The sequence below is a fragment of the Neomonachus schauinslandi genome, chromosome 12 (assembly GCF_002201575.2).
Source record: "Neomonachus schauinslandi chromosome 12, ASM220157v2, whole genome shotgun sequence".
NCBI lineage: Eukaryota > Metazoa > Chordata > Mammalia > Carnivora > Phocidae > Neomonachus > Neomonachus schauinslandi.
In genome coordinates, this window is record NC_058414.1 from 13,495,077 (window position 1) to 13,500,136 (window position 5,060).

Consider the following 5,060-nt stretch of genomic DNA (forward strand, 5'->3'; position numbering starts at 1 on the left):
ATATATATATATATATATATATATATATATATATATATATATACCACATCTTCTTTATCCATTCATCTGTTGATGGACATCTTGGCTCTTTCCATAGTTTGGCTATTGTGGACATTGCTGCTATAAACATCAGGGTGCACGTACCCCTTCGGATCCCTCCATTTGTATCTTTGGGGTAAATACCCAGTAGTGCAATCACTGGATCATATGGTAGGTCTATTTTCAACTTTTTGAGGAACCTCCGTACTGTTTTCCAGAGTGGCTGCACCAGCTTGCATTCCCACCAACAGAGTAGGAGGGTTCCTCTTTCTTCTTGGAGAGATTTTTTGACACAAAATCTCAGACTGAACACACTATGTTCTATATAGTGGAACTGATTCTTATAGGCTTTATTTAATCATAATGATTCATAAACTGTGGTCTGGCTGGACTCCTAGAAAGTATCCATTATTTTCTTTAGGAAATTTTGGGAAAAAATATGTAAAAATATATGTACAAGGATTGTGTTGAGGAATGGAAATTGTTAAGGAAGGTAGCTTTTATATTTTTCTCATGATGAATCTTTCTGTTTGTTTCTTTGGATACCATTAGTTTATTATAAGGGAGAGCCATGAGAATTACTCACATGATGAAGGATTTCACAACTTCACTGGAATGGGCACCTTTATTTGATGCCATTTCAGTGATTTATTTCAGTCTACATACTTTCCGAGGATGTCACCATCTCCAAATAAGAAATAATCCTTGTCATCTAGAACTACTTTGGTGCCTCCATGGTCTGGGAAAAGAACTTCATCTCCAACTTCCATGCTAACTGGTTGAATCTCTCCACCCTTTCCTTTAGAGCCCCACCCAGCAGCTACTACTGTTGCTTGCAACACTTCTCCTTGAGATTTTTTAGGAAGTATAATGCCTCCTTTGGCTACAGTTTCTGCTGCACTCCTTTAAACTCAAACGGGAAGAAACTTTCTAAATGCCTGTCCTGCCCTGACTCCAGCCTCCGCAGTTTGTACTCTGCTCTCCCGGAGCTGCCAGGTCAAGGAGACCTGTAGTCTGACCCTCGAGCCCCGTGAAAGTGGGGGGGAAAAAAAGAAGTCTCATGATGAGTCTTTTGATTTTATCTTCAAATTCTTGAAATGTTTCCAATATTGTTTTCCTCCAACCATCCCTCACTCCTTCCCTCCCTTCTTTCCTGCTTTCCTCAGGCTTGTCAACGATGGAGCAGGGGAGAGGTGGGAGGAGGAGAGCCAGTTTGGATTTGCCTCAGCAACCTAAGAGTGAATAGACAGAGGGTAGGGTAGGGGCAATGAGGGGGGAAAGAAGAGACAGAAAGGAGAGGCAGGGAGGGAGACATGCCAGGACGGAATCACCACGCAGATACAGGGGCACGGGAGGTGGGGGAGGGAAAATTTGGAGGCAAGGGGGGAGCGATTGGCAGAAATCACAAGATCCTTTAGGAGTGGATGCTGAGGAGAAGATAATACATTTTGACATACTGGTTTGAAGAACAGGTGGAGAGTGTTTAATAGGTTTTGTAATGTAGTACTGGAATATAGGACCAAGGTTAGGACAGAGGAAAAAAGCCTTAAGTCAAAGTAATAAATCTCAAAGACTGAAATGGAAAGAGTCAGCGAGAAGGTCAGAGGAGTATGTTGACAGAGGTAATCTTTCTTAGAACTTCTAGAATAAGAAGAGAGCTCATGCCCAGTGATCCCTATTTAGTAATCCTTTGCTTGTAATCTTGTAACACCAATGTCTCAGGGTCAAATTCCCTTCTAGTTAAAGTTTCCCTGATTTTCTGCTACATTTTCTAATAGATTTATCTTAGATTTTTACAATAGATTTTACTTTTCCTCAGGATTGATAAATTTTCACTTCCTTTGGCTGATCTTTTTTTTTTTTTTACTGTAGCCATTTTCTGCCCAAACTCTGTAAGTTGTTTAATCTGTCCTACAGCAAGTTCTTTGTTTTTAGAACTCTTTTTTTTTTAATGTGGTAAAGTGCACATAGCATAAAATTTACCATCTTAACCATTAAAAAAAGTACTGAAATTTCAGTGGCATTAGGTTAGTTCATTCACATTATTGTGCAACCACCACCATCATCCATCCTTAGAATCCTTTTCATCTTGCAAAACTGAAACCTGTACCTATTAAACACTAACTCCCCATCTCTCCTGGAAACCACCATTCTACTTTCCATGAACTTGACGGCTTTAGATACCTCATCTAAGAGGACTCACACAGTACTTGTTCTTCTGCAACTGGCTTATCTCACTCAGCATCATGTCCTCCAGGTTCATCCAGGTTGTAGCTGTGTCAGACTTTCCTTTTTTTTTTTTTCCCTTCCTTTTTTAAGGTTAAATAACATTTCTTGTATGGATATGACACATTGCATTTGTCCATTCATCCGCTGATGGGTACTTGAGTTGCTTTCACTTGCTGGCTATTGTAAACAATGCTGCTCTCGACATGGGTGTATAAATGCTTCTTTGAGATGCTGGGGTGTATACTCTTCAATTACTCAATACCTTTTCAATTATTTGTGGTATATACTGGGTCATATGGTAATTCTATGTTTGTGGCTTTTGGGGGGTAGGGGGTGGACCGCCATACTATTTTCTGTAGTGGCTGCACCATTTTATATTCCCACCAACAGTGCACAAAAATTCTAATTTCTCCACATCCTCGCCAACACTTGTTATATTGTTTGTTTGCTTTTTTAATAGTAGCCATCCTAATAGGTGTGAGGTGACATCTCATTATGGTTTTGATGTTCATTTCCCTAATGATTCGTGTTATTGAGCATCTTTTCATATATCCGTTGGTCCTTCTTCCTTGGAGACATTTCTAGTCAAGTCCTTAGCTCATTTTTAAATCAGGTCATTTGCTTTTTTGTTGTTGTTGTTGAGTTGTCCATGTAATTCTTGATGGTTGTGTTTCTCTAAGTAATTTCTGTCCTCCTCTTCCTTCTTTTAGCTTTTCATATTTTGCCAGCAAAGCTTGTAGCTTCTTTGAACTCTACTGTGTAGTTCCAGTGTTTATTTAGGAATGAAAACAACTTGAAAAATAAAAATGGAAGAAAACAAAAGAAATGCAGTAGCTTCCAACTGGAATCTGGTGAATTATTACATAGTTCACCAGCAAGTCTTATGAAAAAGGACTTTTTTGACTCATGTAAGCTGAAAAGTATAGGGGAAGAGCTGATTCACTAATTTAAAGCTTAACCTAGGGCTCCAGCAGAGTCACCTGGATCCACCTCTTGGCTCTGCTGTCTCTGGGTCTATTCCATTTTGAGACAGCCTTTCCCAGTGTGGTTTTAAGATGGTTGCCAACAGCAACTCTCTTCTTTTTCCTCCTCCTTTCCTGCCACTTCCTCCTCTCCCTCCTGCTCTTTTTCTTCAGTAAATTTTATTTTGACATAATTAGATTTACAGAAGAGTTATGAGAATAAGAAAGAATCCCTTTATATCCTCTGTGAAGGAAAATTCACTTCCTGTGTGTCTCCTTTACTCTCAACACTACTCCCACACTTCACTCCTGACACCAAAGGTGTGCTGGTTTTTACACACATTAAGCAATTCTGCAACACCACCCAGGTGTCCTGCAAGTTAACTCAGTTCTGCCACTGTCTAACTGGAGATAGCATCAGATCCCACAGTGAAGGGCTGTTTCCCTGTTTTCACGTGGCAATCACAATTCACCTGTTTCTGACCTGGCTATAAATTGAAGGTTCCCATGACCCCCTTCTCAAGTTTAATCATCTTGTTAGAGTCACTCACAGAGCTCAGAGAAACATTTACTTCCATTTACTCATTTATTATAAAGGATATTCTAAAGGATCCAGATGAATAGTTGGATGAAGAGGTATATAGGGTGAGGTCTGGAAGGGTACTGAGGATAAGAATTTCTGTCCCCATGGAACTGGGATGCAAAACCGTGGATGTTTTCACCAAGCCTAAAGCTCATCAGACCTTGTTGCTCAGGAGTTTTTATAGAGCTTAATCTTCAGCCCCCTCACCTTTCCAGAGGTTGGTGGGCATGGCTGAAATTTCCAACCCTCTAATTACTTGATCTCTCTGGTGACCAGCTCCGGCTAGCTTTGGGGCCCAGCATAAGTCACCTCATTAGCATAAACTCAGATGTGCTCAAAGGGGCCTGTTATGAGTGGCAAAATGTCAAGGGTTTTCGGAACTCTGTCCCAGGAACCATGGACAAAGACCAAATGTATCTCTTATTACACCACAACCGTTAGCCATGTTCCTCCATTGCTAACTCCTTATTCCATTTGCCTTAGCATTCTTTTTCTTGTTCCCTGCTTTAATGTATTATCTCTGCGTGTGTGTGTGTATAATGTAATTTTCCTGAAACATGAGTGAGTGAGTTGCAGATGTGATGACGCTTTATGTCTAAATACTTGAGTGTGTATTACCTAAAAATAAGGATATCAACCACAATACAGTTATCAAAATACAATGATCAAAATCCAGATATTAAAGTTGCTATGTCAGCTAATCCACACACCTTATTCCAATTTCACTAATTGTCCTGGTAACATCTTTTATAGGCAAAGAAAACCACAGATTATAAATCGCATTCTGTTGTCAGCCTCTTTAGATATTGCTGAATTTCCCTCTGTAAGGCTGTAACACTTTGCATTCTCACCAGCAATGCATGATAGCAATAGCTCTATTCTTTTTTTTATTTAAATTCAATTAGCCAACATATAATACATCATTAGTTTTTGATGTAATGTTCAATGATTCATTAGTTGCGTATAACACCCAGTGCTCATCACATCACGTGCCTTCCTTAATGCCCATCACCTGGCTACCCCATGCCCCCCACCCCCTTCTGAAACCCTCAGTTTGTTTCCTAAAGTTGAGAGTCTCTCACGGTTTGTCTCCCCCTCTGATTTCTTTCCATTCAGTCTTCCCTCCCTTCTCCTATGATCCTCTGTGCCGTTTCTTATATTCTATTTATAAGTGAAACCATATGATAATTGTCTTTCTCTGAATGACTTATTTCACTCAGCATAATACCCTCCAGTTCCATCCACAT

General features: G+C 39.9%; 1 pseudogene; it reads right to left on the bottom strand.

Moving 5' to 3' along the window:
• Positions 1 to 692: 692 nt before the first annotated feature.
• Positions 693 to 2,302, bottom strand: LOC110592641 (annotated as a pseudogene).
• Between the last annotated feature and the right edge of the window lie 2,758 nt (positions 2,303 to 5,060).